Source organism: Mirounga leonina, unplaced genomic scaffold (genome assembly GCF_011800145.1).
Source record: "Mirounga leonina isolate KUSES-001 unplaced genomic scaffold, KU_Mleo_1.0 Mir_115, whole genome shotgun sequence".
Classification (NCBI taxonomy): domain Eukaryota; kingdom Metazoa; phylum Chordata; class Mammalia; order Carnivora; family Phocidae; genus Mirounga; species Mirounga leonina.
The window spans coordinates 48,497,423-48,514,878 of NW_023270268.1; positions in this window are offsets into that span (position 1 = coordinate 48,497,423).

Genomic DNA, 17,456 nt, shown 5'->3' on the forward strand with positions numbered 1-17,456 from the left:
ACAAAAATTTGAAGCAAGTAGGGTCCATTGTAATGTTTTGAGCATGGAAGTAATATTATTATTTTTAAGTGTTTTTGGCATGTCTGCATGGGAGTGAAAGCTGCATTGTGCTTGCCAGATTAATTTCTCAACTTTAGGCAGAGTTTATTGATGTCTTGCTATATAGTGGGGAGTAATGGGAATAGGGAGAGTTATCAGGATGAAGCTGAAGTGAACCAGGCATGAATGAATAAGGGTCTTCCCTAAATGATGTGATGTAGAGATGAATGGGAATTGAAGGACAGGAAGAGGCAGAGCTGTTTCTAAGTTTGCAAAAAAAGGAGGGAAGGTGATTTATGGGGTAGAGGGTCCAAGAAGACATTTGTTTTTAGGTATGTTAGTTTATGATAACACTGGCTTATCCAGTGAAAATGTGTGGGTAGTTGGAGATGGAGAACTGAAACTTGGGAGAGGGAAGGCAGAAAAATGAGAGTTCAAAATACAGAGCTGTGGAATATTTTATATCAATTTCGGCATCTTATTCAGTTCAAGGCCTTACTGCCTTTTTTGATTCTTACCTTTCCATCATCAGTTAAATAGAAAGTATTTGAAATTGTCTTCGTTCGGGTACTAATTATGCCTTGACTGAACTATCACAATACCTTGAAAGTCTGTCTTTAATTTGTTCTTTACCTTCTCCAGTACATCATTCATGACTTTGCACACCTTGCTTTTCCACACAACTCTGCACAGAGAGTGTGTTTGGCTCCCTATTGCCTTCAAACTCCAAGCCAGACTTCTCCTAGCCTGGCTTTTCAGTTCCAATACACTACTCCTTATTCTTCTTCATGAACCCTGTGCTGTGGCAAATTGATCTACTCACTGACCATCATACATACTTGATACTTTCCCACCTCTCTGCTCTGCTATGCTGATCCTGAATGCCTTTCCTGAGTCAGCATGCCCAAATCCTAAGCATAGACCTAATGTTGGTTCTACCACAATTACCCCTTCTGCAATTCCCTTTGGCATTTCACCTGTATCTCTTATGCCACTAATCTCATTTTATCTTGAATTAAAGTTATTTAATAATTTTCCTTATCTCCCTTTAAATTGCTTGAAGACAAGAACTCTTTCTGAAAGAATTTTTATATTTTTTGATCAGAAGAATTTCTGATACTTTATTTTGTACATAGCAGTAATCTATAATTATTAAAATAAATAGGCTTTCTCCTAATTGTGTTACATTTCCAGTTTTTTAGTTAGCGTTCTCTGTTTGCAAGCAAGAGAAAAGGACTCTGCTTAACTTATGCTAAAAAGTAATTTAATATAAATCTATGATGTAACTCACAATAGTGAAGAAAAAGTCAAAGAACTATCTCTCAGAAAGCAAAGAATGCAGGTTGTCCCAGGTATTTAGGTTTTTAGGAATTAAGGGAAAATCTTCTTAGTGTGTTGCCATGGACATGAACCAGCTCCAACAGTTTTCCTGTTTCAACATCATTCTGGTCAAGATTGAAATTCCCTGAAGGAGAATGATGAGCTTGACTGAGCCACATGCCAGGAGGGGATGGGACTCCCTGACTGACAGGTTTAATGAGATTTCATGAAGGAAAGACTGGGTTATTTCCCAAAATGAAATTGGGGGGAATAGATAGATGCATAGCAAGTAAAAACAACAGACTCTAATACATCCATCCTATAAACTTCTGTGGTTATACATTCATGCATTTATTCAACCAATCAAAAATACTGGGTGCCTGCTCTACCAGGCAATGTGCTAATTTCTGGGGATAGAAATATAAATAGATTGTAGTCCATATCTTTAAAGGGTTTATAGTACAGTATATTTTTATTATTTTTCTAATTAAGTTAATCATTTTATCAAAATGAATGATCAAACAAAAGTCCAAGTTTCTTTTCTTTTTTAAAAGATTTTATTTATTTATTTGAGAGAGAGAGACAGCATGAGAGAGAGAGAGAGCACGAGCAGGGGGAGAAACAGAGGGAGAAGCAGACTCCCCACTGGGCAGGGAGCCAGATGCAGGGTTCTATCCTAGGAGCCTGGGATCATGACCTGACCCAAAGGCAGACACTTAACCAACTGAGCCACCCAGGTGCCCAAAAGTCCAAGTTTCTTGGGAGCTGTTTATTTCATCATACCTCTCTCATGTGACTTCAGTGCCAGGTGAATGACCCATCCACCATCTTGGTCTCCTCAGTTCATTGACTTCCTCATCAGTAATAAGTAAGGTAGAAGACAAAAATCAGAAAGGTCTGCAGGGACAGATTATCTAGAAGCTTGGAGGATTTGATAAGGAATTTAGATTTTATTTAAAGTGTGATTGGGAGCAGTTAAGGGAGTACTGAACTTAGAACAGGTTACTTTGGCTATTATGTAGAGACAGCATTAGGAAAAAACCAGGGAGACAAAGTGGGGACTGGATGTTAGCAGGATGTCATAGTGATCTAATTGTGCATTAGACAGGGGTGTCAGCAGAGGATGGGTGAAAAATGAACAGACTCAGGAAATACTTTAGTTGTGGTGGAGCTAATGAGAACTTCTTACAGAGTAGATATGGGAATAGGGGTAGAATCAAGAATGATTTTAAGGTGTATGAAGGTGCCATTTCCTAAGATCCTTATTTTCTATTCAGTTTACTTTCAGTATGCCAATTCATCTGTCTCATTTTGACCACTGATACACTGGCTCTTTAATATTTCCCTGTCAGTTCTACCCTGCATTCATTTCCTTCCCTATGAAGCTTGGATCGGTGGTTCATTATTTCCACCAATCTTATGAACATTTCAAACCCCTTCTCTCATTCTCCTCCCATTATATCTGTCTGGTGAAACATTCACCAAACTGCTCATTTTTTGTGGTACTTTGGACTGTGGAAATATCACACAATGAAACTTATTCAGGACACAATACATCCAATCTCCAATCTCAACTCAAACATTGGCAATTTGGCTAGTTCTCTGTCAATTCTTGCTTTTCTTCTCCATCTTGACTCTCCTGAAATCTCTTCCTTACTCTTCCTGGTTCTCAGTGTGCACCTCACTACTTACTTCACAGAGAAAAGAGAAATTTGAGAAAGGATCCCCTTTGCCTTTCTGCTACGAAGTCTACAAACATACTTGTGACCATAACTCTCCAACTCTGTTCCCCTCCTGTGCAATTAGAAGAGGTTTCCTCCTCTTGCATGAATTCTTCTTTCTACCCGGGCTCTGGTTCTGTCTCTTTCCATAACCTAACTTCATTAATTACCCACTATCTCTTTTCTTTTGTCAACTTCTTTGCCCCTTTCTTTTTTCAGTGAGGGCTTATATGGCTACTGCCTCTTCCTCAAAAACAAAATGGCAAATACAAACAACCAACCAACCATTCATTCATTCCAACTCTTCATCCCTTCCAGCCCCTCTAGCCCCTCCTCCAAGTTTCTCCTCTCTGTTATAGCTAAACATATTGAAAGAACTGCCTACATTACTGTTCTGATTATCCTCATTTCCCATTCATTCCTCCACCCACAATCTGCTTCCCTTCATAGTACTCCAATGAAAATGCTCTTGAAAAGTTTGCAAAACAAAACAAAACACACATAAGAGTGGTGATATTCCATGGGTATGCTTCCAATCTCATTTGGTTTAACCTCTACTCAACATTTGATACTGGACAGTGTCATCTTTTCTTGGCTTATATAGCACCATCTTTACTTTTCTGGTGCTTCTACTGCCTCTCTGGCTTGCTCATTCTTCCTTTTTTTCTTCATTCCTTCCATCCTTCTCTCCCATCTTCCTTCCTTCCTTCTTTCCATCCATTTTTCTTTCTCCCTCTCTCTCTCTTTCTCTCTGTTTCCTTCCCTCCCTCTTTACCTCCCTTCCTTCTTTTTCTTTTTTTCTATCAGTTCCTTAAATGTTGCTCTCCTCTTGAGTTTGTCTTCTGGGCTTTGTTCTCTTTGGATAGTATACAAATCCACAGGTCTTTTGTCTGGACCCATGAAGTTTCTCTAGAGATGAGTCTTCCAGGGATCTGCCGTGTGTGCGCGCGTGCGCGTGCGTGTGTGTGTGTGTGTGTGTGTATGTATACATGTATTGGCATATTCTTTGAGCCAGGCAAAGAAGGGAGCTGGAGGGACTTATTGCTCAGCCTGCAGCTAGTCAGTTGATCCCTCTATTCTCAGTGTGGCTGCTCGTCTTCACCTTCTGCCAGGTCTGGTACGCCCAAATCCACATCCTTTCCTGTTCAGTATGTCTCAGGAATAAATTTACCTTCTCCAGGGGTGAGGGGAGGAAACTCTTGCCTGACTACTTTGGCTGAAGTGGGATTTCTAATAACCTTTAAAAAGAGACTGTCTGGCTAATATTTTTAAAATGACATCAGCTCTATACTTGAAGTCATTCATTAGGATGAGAAATTAGATTTTAGAAATTTGGAAAAACAAAAGATTATCTTATGAACTAATTAGTGACTATGTAAAAGAGAAGGTTTGGAGTCTTTTTTATTTAATTGCTTGATGTCTGGGAGTAGTTACCAAAGATATTGTCATATTATTATGAAGCTATTTTAGCTTAGAATATATGAAGTTCATTGGCTATATTAGATATTAAATTATTCGCCTTTCCCATTAGCCTTAACAAAATTGCCCTTAAAAACAGCCCCTTCAAACTATGGCTTTGAAGACAGTATTTTTGCAATATTTATGTGTAGTAACTGAAGAATTTTCTCAAGGTTTGTATTTCCAATTTCTACATTTCACTTAACAGCTGCTCTCTTTACCCTCCCTCCCCCACATTTCCTTTCCTGTATTCTCTGATGAGCCAATCCTTTCTCCATTACTTACAGAAAAGTAATTGCATTCTAATCAAAATTGTACTTTCAGAAGGTTGCCCAGCTGAGGACCATTAGTAACACCACACTGTGAGACTTTAAATTGGTCTCCTTTCACATGAAAGACATATGTGCCTTGGGGTCCTTGTAAATGTTGCCTATTTGTTTCTCACCTTTGATCAATGAGATATATCCTAAAGGCTGCTACTGTAGGATATTGTTCTTAATTAAAACACAACTGTACATAAAGAAAATGGAAAAGAAAATGGAGCTTTACTCAATGAGTATTCAGCTGCAGTAAGGCATTTTCATTTAAAACATATTGCTTGATTTTATAGATAAGAGAATAAATCTTATAATTGTGGATTTTTTTAAAATATAAAATGGGGCTCAATAAATTGTAAAATGCTTTTGCCATCCTTCTGCACTTGTTTCTTCTCCTTATCTGTTCAAATTGATGTGAGAGTTGGTTGTTATGTTTCAGTTAGTTGGGTAGGAACACTAGTTTTCTGAGCAGTGATGCTCATATCAATTCAACTTAAATTCAAATCAAGTTAAGACTGCCTGCTCTGCTCCTGGCATAGTGCTGGGTGCATGGGATAATGAATGGTGATTAAGGCACTGAAAGTCTCTGCCATTACTTTCTAGATAGGACATAAAAATAAACAGATAAACTAAGAAATTAGCATGTTTATCATGGATTGTGGTATTATCAGTGAAACAGGGTGTCATGATGGAGTCCACTTTGGATTGGAAGCTTGGGGTGATCTTTTCTGAAGAGATGGCATTTGAGCAGAAAAACTTGAAGGATGATAAAAAGCCAGCTAAACAAAGAAGTGGAGAAAGAGGGTTCCAGGCAGAGAGAACAACAAATACAACATCTATATAGAGGGCAAGGGGTTAGAAGAGCCAACAAGAAAAATGAAGGCCAGTAGGACAGAAGTATGACAAACATAAGGGGAAAGGAGATAAGATTGTAGGAAAATAAGGAGCAGCTCTCCAGGAGCCTCTAGGTTATGGTGGGGGATTCTGTATTTTAGGATCAGTAGTCAATGGTGTATTTATATGAATGCATTCAACCTAATTAACTGATTAGGAAAAGCTAATATAAGCATAAAAAAGTTTTAGTCTTGAAGGAATAAAAGGTAATTAGGATAGCAACAACAACAACAACAAATCCCTATACTAAATAATTGAATTAGTGTTTTCAGAAAGATTTGTGAAGATATTGCAGTAAACCAAGAGAGAAAGTTCAGCACAGTAGTTAAAAGCATAGGTACTGAAGCCAGATGTGTTCTTGGACAAGACATTTAACTTTAGGGCGCCTGGGTGGCTCAGTTGGTTAAGTGACTGCCTTCAGCTCAGGTCATGATCCCAGGGTCCTGGGATCGAGTCCCACATCGGGCTCCCTGCTCCGCGGGGAGCCTGCTTCTCCCTCTCCCACTCCCCCTGCTTGTGTTCCCTCTCTCGCTGTGTCTCTCTCTGTCAAATAAATAAATAAAATCTTTAAAAAAAAAAAAAGACATTTAACTTTGTGTTTTTGTTTCCAAATCTGTGAAATGGGGTTAAGAAGGGCCAAGAGATATTTCTAAAGTTGATAAAACAAGTACAGGAATGTGTATTCTTATTTAAAGTAATAGTTTCATAACTACTAGTTTATTATTTTTTAAAAAACTGTCAAATATGGTCCTATCTTGGTAATGGGGTTGCAAAGTGAGAGAAAATTTTGATTTTGATTTAGACATTCTGTATTGTGTCTTAGACATATCTTTACCATGGTTAATTTTTGCAACTGTTTGCAGGGATAACTTTAATGTATAAAACTATTTTAATATTGAATGTGTATAATTATAAATGAGGGATCAAGTTTGTAATATGTAGCATATCCCTATGAAGGAAGACTATGCAGTCTTAGTAAAGAATCAGTTGAGTTGCAGGGACATTTAGGAAAGCATGTCCAGGATGTAATTCTGAGTGGAAAAATGGAAAGAAAGTCGTGGAAATTATTGCATAGTGCAACCCCTTTTGTGTATAGAAAATTATGTATGTGTACATCTCCACTGATAGGAAAATCTTTATAAAACTGTGGATTCATACAAAATGGAATACTACTTGGTAAAAAAAAGAGGAATAAACTACTGATATTTTTGCAACAAGGGGGGAACCAAAAAGCATTATGTTGAGCAAAGGAAATCATAAACAAAAGGTATACAAATTTTAAGAAGAGGCTAAACTAATCTATGATGTTTGAAATGTGACTATTAGTTACTTCTGGGCCTGTTGAATTTGTCTAGAAAGGAGCATGAGGGAACTTTCTGGGGTGATAGGTCTTATGTCTTCACTGGGGTAATAGTTACTCAGGAGGATCTATTTGTTAAAACTCATTAAATTGTACACTTAAATATATGTGTTCTATTTTATGTAAACTATAACTCAGTTTACAAATATAATATGAGTGCAGAAATGTATGTATGTACGGCATATACATGATTATGTATGTATGGGATAATGCTGGAAAAGACCACACATTCAAACTATTTTGACTGGGGGAGGTTGCAGGAGAAGTATTTTTCATTCTGTATTTGTTTTAATTTTTCTGAGCATATTACTGTTGTAACAACAAGAGATAAATTTAAAATGCAGTTTGAATCCTGAAGGGCACTGATTTTCGATGCTTTACGGGACAGAGGTGCTCCCTATCGACACTGCCCTTCTGCCTCCCAACTCTGACAGAGATGTCTCTTCTGGAGGAGGTCATCTGGCTTTGTTCCCTCTGGGGCTTGGGGATGCTGTGAAGGACAGAGCACTACCCGGCTGGCTAGAGACTGTTCAGAAATTGAGCACATCAGAGAGAAAGAAAACAACGGAGGAGAGGGGGTGGGTAAGAAAACCAGTTCTGAGTTTCATCAGAAATGTATATAAGTCAATCAGAGAAAGACAAGTATCATATGATCTCACTGATATGAGGAATTCTTAATCTCAGGAAAGAAACAGGGTTGCTGGAGTGGTGGGGGGTGGGAGGGATGAGGTGGCTGGGTGATGGACATTGGGGAGGGTATGTGCTATGGTGAGCGCTGTGAATTGTGTAAGACTGATGAATCACAGACCTGTACCCCTGAAACAAATAAAACATTATATGTTAAAAAAAAAAAAAGAAGGAGAGGAGAAAAGAAAAGGGGGGGGGGGTGAATCGGAGGGGGAGACAAACCATGAGAGACTATGGACTCTGAGAAGCACACTGAGGGTTCTAGAGGGGAGGGGGTGGGGGGATGGGTTAGCCTGGTGATGGGTATTAAAGAGGGCACATATTCAAACCATGAGAGACGATGGACTCTGAAAAACAAACAGGGTTCTAGAGGGGAGGGGGGTGGGAGGATGGGTTAGCCTGGTGGTGGGTATTGAGGAGGGCACATTCTGCATGGAGCACTGGGTGTTATGCACAAACAATGAATCATGGAACACTTCATCTAAAACTAATGATGTAATATAAGAATAAAAAAAAATAAAAATAAATAAAAAAATAAAAATAAAGAGGGCACATATTGAATGGAGCACTGGATGTTATATGCAAGCAATGAATCATGGAACACTACATAAAAAAATTAATTAATAAAAAAGAAATGTATAAAGGGTCAAGCACAGAAAGGAAAAGGTACTCTGCAAGATCTCTGTTTCAGAGTCATCTGCCTGTGCCTTCCATGTGTAACAGGGTTGCTTGGAAGAGTGCATATTGGGTGCACAAGTAAGGCCAGCAGTGAATTGCTGTCTCTGAAGGAAAAGCAAAACCAAAAAAACTGGTAAGATCATGAAGCATGTCACAAGCTGACACCCTGCAACCTCCCCCCACTCCCCACTCTGGGATGGGACATGTGTGACATTCTTTCAGGAATCTCCCAAACTATCTTAATGTTAATACCTTGTTAGAGGGGAAAACAACCTTAACTAGACAAAGGTAAGACCTCTGGTATCTTGTAGGTATCTTGTAGGTGGGTCCTCTTTAGCATATGAAAATTCTTTTGAAACCTCCCTTTTCCTTACTTCCCCCAACTCCAGAGTTTATAATCACCACTCCTCAAGACCCCAGCGCAGCAGTTCTTTCTGCCCACAGGTTCTGTCCCTGTGTTTTAATAAACCACCATTTTGCACCAAAAAAAAAAGATCATGAAGCATGTCATCAGCAAGCGTTGTTAGCTCTTTTAAAGAAGGCAGTGCCAAAGGACTTTTAATGATTGCTTTGCTCTATGCCCTCGTGCTGCCACCAGCTTTTAACTCAGCATTCCCTTGGGTTATTTTCCCTTTATATCCTTTCATTTAATAGAAAATATCTGCAACACCAGAACCCAGTTGCTAGTTCATGCTAACGAGCCTTCACTTACCTGTCCTACTATTTCGACCTTCCAGCACTTGTAAGTCCCAGTAGTTTCTAAACTCAGGCAATGAGTGCTTCGAATTACTAACCCAGACATCCTTGCAGAGGGCAGAGAGAAATTGGCTTTTCATAAGAGAATTAACTTTTTACATGCTAACTCCTTGCTATTAAATTATTTTGCCAAGCATTGGATCTTAGTTTTATTGTCGTTGCTGTTTGTTTGAGCCATAGAGATTATAACTTTTCATTTCTTAGCAAATTAAAGCAAGTATTCCATAATTCCTAGAAATATATGCTTACATACATATACATATATATGTGTGTGTGTGTATGTATATATATATATTTTTTAATGTAGTTGGAAAAAACGTTATTTTGAAGTATAGGCCTCCATAGTTTACTGAAAAAACTCAATGTGTGTATTGTTTTTGAGCAAGGTAGTAGAACTTTGTGCACTCTTGTCCAAGGTTTGTCCCATTTTGCAGAACAGTCTGAGATATTCCCAGAGAAGATAAAAATCTGTTAAGAGTTGCAGTTTGGATACACGATTAGCCCAGAAGCAAAATAAATGATGTTATTGTTTACTCTGTTTATCTGTGGATATAGGTAACCCTGTAGTCAATTTATCGATGATAATGAGGCACAGTCTCTTCATTTTGACTTCCCCTACTCTATCTCCTATTTCTATAGTATTAATTTTTTAAAAGATTTTATGTATTTATTTATTTAGAGAGAGTGAGTATGCGCATGTGTGTGGGTGAGCAGTGGGGAGGGGCAGAGAGAGAGAGAGAGAGAGATTCTCAAGCAGACTTCACACTGAGCACAGAGCCCAACATGGGCTCAATCTCAGGACCCTAAAATCATGACATGAATGGAAATCAAGAGTTGGGCACTTAACCTACTGAGCCATCCAGGTGCCCTAGTATGAATTTTTTTTTAATGAGAATAGTCATATATTTTATTTGTGAGGCCTTAAATATGGACTTGCATATTCTATTAACTATCTGATAATGCATTTTCAGCTTGTGTTAGTATAATGCTATGTGATCACCAAACCATTTTCTTTTTTTTAAATCTATTTTCTATTTTTAATTTCATTATGTTATGTTAATCACCATACATTACATCATTAGTTTTTGATGTAGTGTTCCATGATTCATTGTTTGCATATAATATCCAGTGCTCCATTCAGTACATGCCCTCTTTAATACCCATCGCCAGGCTAACCCATCCCCCCACACCCCCTCCCTTCTAGAACCCTCAGTTTGTTTCTCAGAGTCCATAGTCTCTCATGGTTCGTCTCCCCCTCCGATTTCCCCCCCTTCATTTTTCCCTTCCTACTATCTTCTTCTTTTTTTAACATATAATGTATTGTTTGTTTCAGAGGTACAGGTCTGTGATTCAACAGTCTTACACAATTCACAGCACTCACCATAGCACATACCCTCCCCAGTGTCTATCACCCAGCCACCCCCTCCCTCCCACCCCCCACCACTCCAGGGTTGCTGGACCAAACCATTTTCTATTTCTCTTGGGCACACAGGAAGGCATTTCCCAGATCACTTGCATTTAGATGGGGCTATGTGATTAGTTCTAGGCAATGGAATGTGAATGGAAAGATATATTCTGCTTGACTTCTAAAAGGTCGTCATGGTCTTACTCTCACTCATCCACGTGGTGAGGAACAAGTACTCCCAAGATGGCAGACACACAACTAGAAACCTAGATAATTTTGAGTCATCTCAGAAAGTAAATCAGTAGAAGATCCTCTTGACCTGCACTATATTTTATGAAAGCAGGAGATAAACTTTTACCATGTTAAGAAATTGAGATTTTTTTTTTTTTGCTAGCTTTGCATAGCCTATACTGAGAATAGCTCATTGCTATTTCGATTTTTAGCAATTTCAAAAAAGGGAATGTACTTTTGTGGTGAAATACAATCAAACACTTTATAGAGGTTTGTCAACAGAGCTTGAAATTTCAGAATTGTTCTTGTAGTTGTATATTGACTCAAAAATTTTGGAACCACTTTATCTTCATATGCTAATATGATAACATTTTTCTTGTTTGACTTGTTAAAAATCCTAATTGGACTATACTTGAGAAGTGAAAGAAGTTTCCTTTGACATGTTTGGCTACATTTTGAACTCAAGTATACATTCCATGAAAGAAAGGAAAAAGATAAGGAAGGACAAAAAGAGAGGGTGCCAGATGAGAGAAGGAAGGAAGGAAATTTTACTGGACACCTTTTTTTTTTTTTTTTAATTTGCAGTGCCAAGAGGGGAAAATCAGTCAATAAAATAAGATGTTTGCAGTGATAGCAATGTGCTTTTTGATAATAGAACTTATGTATAACTTTAAGAGGAGCCACTTTGTATTGTTAAATATTAATTATTAAAATTTGTCATAGTATGATATCCAAACGGAAATATTAAATCTTTTATATTTTTATTTGTTTCAAAAGTGACATGAGTGGGGCGCCTGGGTGGCTCAGTCGGTTAAGCGTCTGCCATTGGCTTAGGTCATGATCCCAGGGTCCTGGGATAGAGCCCCACATCGGGCTCCCTGCTTGGTGGGGAGTCTGCTTCTCCCTCTCCCTCTGCCTGCTGCTCTGCCTACTTGTGCTCTCTCTCTATCTCTCTGTCAAATAAATAAATAAAATCTTTAAAAAAAAAAGTGACATGAACATAGTTTCTTAAAAATTTAAAAGGATTCAAAAAAGAATAATCTTTCATATCATATCACATTGAGGTGATATTCAGTGAAGTTTCTTCTTATTAAATTTAATTATGACATGAAATTTCATAATTAGGTTGAATATACAAATGTAAATACACTGTTGACTACTAACTTCAATAAATTTCAGACTCTTCTTCCATGACCTGTAGAGTCCTACATGGCTGGCCCCTATTTCTCTCCAATTCTATCCTCTGCTCCCCTTATTTGCTATGTTTCTGCTCTATTGATTTCCCTTTTTATTCCTGACTCTTCTAAGCCCTTGCCTTCTTTGAGGTTATAATTTTGCTTATAATATCTGGTTCTGGAATCAAGGTTATGTTGGCTTCACAAAAACAGTTGTGAAGTTTTCTCTGTGTTTCTATTATTTGAAAGATCGTGAGTAATCCTACTGTTACTGTCCTTTTCATGTTTGGAAGAATTCACTAATTACATTGCCTAAATAGGATTTTGTTGTAGGAAAAATTTAACAAGTTCAATTTCTTTCATAGATATTTATTATTTAAGCTTTCTATTTATTTTCTTATCAGTTTTAGAAACTTGTGTTTTTAGGAATTTTCCATTTTATCCAAATCATCAGGCGTACTTTTATTATCTTAATGTCTTTAGGGTCTATAGTAAAGTGTCATTTTTCATTCCTATCATTGATAATTTGTGTTCTCTATTTTTCTGATTCCTAGCATGATTATATTATGACTTGATAACAAGGAGTATTTCTTTATAATGAACATGTTATGGTTAATTTTATGTGTCAATTTGACTGGGCCACAGGGTGCCCAGATTTTTTGTTAAACATTATTCTGGGTGTTTCTGTGAAACTGTTTTTGGATGAGATAACACTTAAATTGATAGACTAAGTAAATCAGATTACTCTCCATAATATGAGTGGGCCTCATCTAATCAATTTGAAGGCCTGAATAGACCAAAAGGCTGGGCCTCCCTCAAGGAAGAGAGAATTCTCTTGTCTGTTGGTCTTCAAACTGAGATATTGCCTTTTGCTGGTTCTATAGAAGCCTGCGGGCCTTTGGACTCAAACTTGACCATTGGCTCTGCAAATTTTAGACTTGTTAACCTCTATAATCACATGACCAATTCCTTTCATAAACCATTTTGTGTGTGTGTGTGTATAATACAGAAAATAGAATATACATGTTCTGCTGCTTTTGGTATATATCCTATTAATTCTATTTTATATATTATGTATACATAGATATTATATATAAATTTTATATAAATAGAAAATATATCTATGTTATAGATAATTATACACACACACAGACAGACTATATATATATATATATATATATATATATATATATATATATACACACACACACACACACACAAACACACACAATCTATTGGTTCTGTTTCTCTGGAGAACTCTGACCAATACAGAGCAATACAGAGCATAAGACAATTTCATATAATGTTTACATGAAAAGAATGTGAAGTCCAACATTGTTTGATGCAGCATTCTATATATGTCATTTAGGTCAGATTTAATTATACTGTTCATATATATTCTATTTACTTATATTTGTTTGTTTTGGCTTTTTCTATCAGCTGTCATAAGAGGTGTGTTAAAATTTTCATTATGACTGTGAATTTGTCTACTTTTCAGTTTGCTAATTATGTGTTATATATTTTGAAGCCATGCCATTGGATGCATATAGATTTAGAATTTTGGTATCTTATGGTTGTAGCAACCCCTTTATTTGTGAAGTGCTACTCTTGCACTCTACCAATGGTGCTTCCCCTGAAGACTGCTTTCTCTAATATTAGTATGGCTATTTCAGTTTTCTTTTGATTAGAGTTTGTATGAAATACCTTTTTCAGTCCTTTTACATACACTTTTTCTGTGTTTTACATTTAAGATGTGTTTCTTATAAACAGCATGTAGGCCTTTTTTTTTTTTTTAAAGATTTTATTTATTTATTTGACAGAGAGAGAGATAGCGAGAGAGGAAACACAAGCAAGGGGAGTGGGAGAGGGAGAAGCAGGCTTCCTGCGGAGCAGGGAGCCCGATGCGGGGCTCGATCCCAGGACCCTGGGATCGTGACCTGAGCCGAAGGCAGACGCTTAACGACTGAGCCACCCAGGCACCCCATGTAGGCCTTTTTTAATCCAATTTGATCATCTTAACCTTTTACTTGTAATATGTAGTCCATTTGTATTTTTTTTGTATTTTTTATTTTATTTTATTTTATTTTAGTATGTTATATTAATCACCATACATTACATCATTAGTTTCTGATGTAGTGTTCCATGATTCATTGTTTGCATATAACACCCAGTGCTCCATTCAATACTTGCCCTCTTTAATACCCATCACCAGGCTAACCCATCCCCCCACCCCCCTCCCCTCTAGAACCCTCAGTTTGTTTCTCAGAGTCCATAGGCTCTCATGGTTCATCTCCTCCTCCGATTCCCCCCTTTCATTTTTCCCTTCCTACTATCTTCTTTTTTTTTTTTTTTACCTTTAATGTATTATTTGTTTCAGAGGTACAGGTCTGTGATTCAACAGTCTTACACAATTCACAGCGCTCACCATAGCACATACCCTCCCCAGTGTCTATCACCCAGTCACCCCATCCCGCCCACCCCCCACCACTCCAGCAACCCTCAGTTTCTTTCCTGAGATTAAGAATTCCTCATATCAGTGAGATTATATGATACATGTCTTTCTCTGATTGACTTATTTCGCTTAGCATAATACCCTCCAGTTCCATCCACATTGTTGCAAATGGCAAGATTTCATTCCTTTTAATGACTGCATAATATTCTATTACATATATATGTATATATATATACATGTGTATATATATATATATAGCACATCTTCTTTATCCATTCATCTGTTGATGGACATCTTGGCTCTTTCCATAGTTTGGCTATTGTGGATATTGCTGCTATAAACATCGGGGTGCATGTACCCCTTCAGATCACTACATTTGTATCTTTGGGGTAAATACCCAGCAGTGCAATTCAACATAGTATTAGAAGTGCTAGCCACAGCAAGCAGACAACAAAAAGAAATAAAAGTCATCTGAATCAGCAAAGAAGAAGTCAAACTCTCACTCTTTGCAGATGATATGATACTTTATGTGGAAAACCCAAAAGACTCCACCCCAAAACTGCTAGAACTCATACAGGAATTCAGTAAGGTGGCAGGATATAATATCAATGCGCAGAAATCAGTGGCATTCCTATACACCAACAACAAGACAAAAGAAAGAGAAGTTAAGGAGTTGATCCCATTTACAATTACCCAAAACTATAAGATACCTAGGACTAAATCTAACCAAAGAGGCAAAGAATCTATACTTAGAAAACTATAAAATACTCATGAAAGAAATTGAGGAAGACACAAAGAAATGGAAAAGCGTTCCATGCTCATGGATTGGAAGAACAAATATTGTGAAGATGTCAATGCTACCTAGAGCAATCTACACATTTAATGCAATCCCTATCAAAATACCATCCACTTTTTTCAAAGAAATGGAACAAATAATCCTAAAATTTGTATGGAACCAGAAAAGACCCTGAATAGCCAGAAGAATGCTGAAAAAGCAAAGCAAAGCTGGTGGCATCACAATTCCGGACTTCAAGCTCTATTACAAAGCTGTAATCATCAAGACAGTATGGTACTGGCAAAAAACAGACACATAGATCAGTGGAACAGAATAGAGAGCCCAGAAATGGACCCTCAACTCTATGGTCAACTAATCTTCGACAAAGCAGGAAAGAATGTCCAATGGAAAAAAGACAGTCTCTTCAACAAATGGTGTTGGGAAAATTGGACAGCCACAGGCAGAAGAATGAAAGTGGACCATTTCCTTACACCACACACAAAAATAGACTCCAAATGGTTGAAAGATCTCAATGTGAGACAGGAGTCCATCAAAATCCTAAAGGAGAACACAGGCAGCAACCTCTTCAACCTCAGCCGCAGCAACTTCTTCCTAGAAACATCACCAAAGGCAAGGGAAGCAAGGGCAAAAATGAACTATTGGGACTTCATCAAGATAAAAAGCTTTTGCACAGCAAAAGACACAGTCCACAAAACCAAAAGATAACCGACAGAATGGGAGAAGATATTTGCAAATGACATATCAGATAAAGGGCTAGTATCCAAAATCTATAAAGAAATTATCAAACTCACACCCAAAGAACAAATGATCAAATCAAGAAATGGGCAGAAGACATGAACAGACATTTTTCCAAAGAAGACATCCAAATGGCCAACAGACATATGAAAAAGTGTTCAACATCACTCAGCATCAGGGAAATCCAAATCAAAACCGCAATGAGATACCACCTCACACCAGTCAGAATAGCTAAAATTAACAAGTGAGGAAACAACAGATGTCGGCGGGGATGCGGAGAAAGGGGAACCCTCCTACACTGTTGGTGGGAATGCAAGTTGGTGCAGCCACTCTGGAAAACAGTATGGAGGTTCCTCAAAAAGTTGAAAATAGAGCTACCATACGACCCAGTCCATTTGTATTTAATATCATTGCTTGTAATGCTGGGCTTGTACCTATCATTTTACAAATTGTTTTTTATTTAACTAATCTATTTTATGTGTTTTTTTAATTTCTTGCCATCTCTTGGATAAAGCAATTCTTTAATTCTTCCATATTTTATTCTATACTTATTAGTTATACACTGTTTTGTTACTCTTTTTATATTTTATGCCCTATGATTTTAGGATGTATCCTTGATAATAATTGTCTAATACAAGATATTAGTTTTACCACTTACACATTAATGTTAGAACCTTAGAAAACTTTAGCTTCATGTATCACTGCCTACTTTTTGAGTAATAGTTGTCTTCAGATTTAATTCTACATATATTTTAAACTTCCCAAGGCATTACTAGAATCATTTTGTATAGACAGCATTCATTTATATTTATCCACACATTCATCTTTTCTGACACTCTTAATTATTTTCTATGTATGCTTGTTTCAATTTCCTTCTGCCAAAAAAGGTTTGTTTAATATTCCTTTTAAAGCAGACTTACTGGGAATGAATTCTTTCAGTTTTTATCAAAAATATGTCAGTCATGCTCCTTGGTATTTACCCAGAAAGGCTGAAAATATGTCCACACAAAAACCTGCACATGGATGTTTATAGCAGGTTTATTCATAATTGCCAAACTTGGAAGTAACCAAGATGTCTTCAGTAGGATAAATAAATGGAAAAATAAACTGGTATATCCAGGTAATGGAATATTATTCAGTGCTACAAGGAAATGAGCTATCAAGCTGTGAAAAAAACATGGAGGAAACTTAAATGCATATTACTAAGTGAAAGAAGCCAATCTGAAAAGGCTACATACTGTATGATTCCAACTATATGCCATTCAAAAAAAAAAAAAGCAAACTATGGAGACAGAAAAAGATCTGTGGTTGTCTGTGGTTGGGGATGAGTGTAGGGGGTAAATGAATAGGTGGAACACAGAGGATTTTTAGGATAGTGAAAATACTCTGTATGATACCATGATTATGGATACATGTCAGTATAAATTTGTCC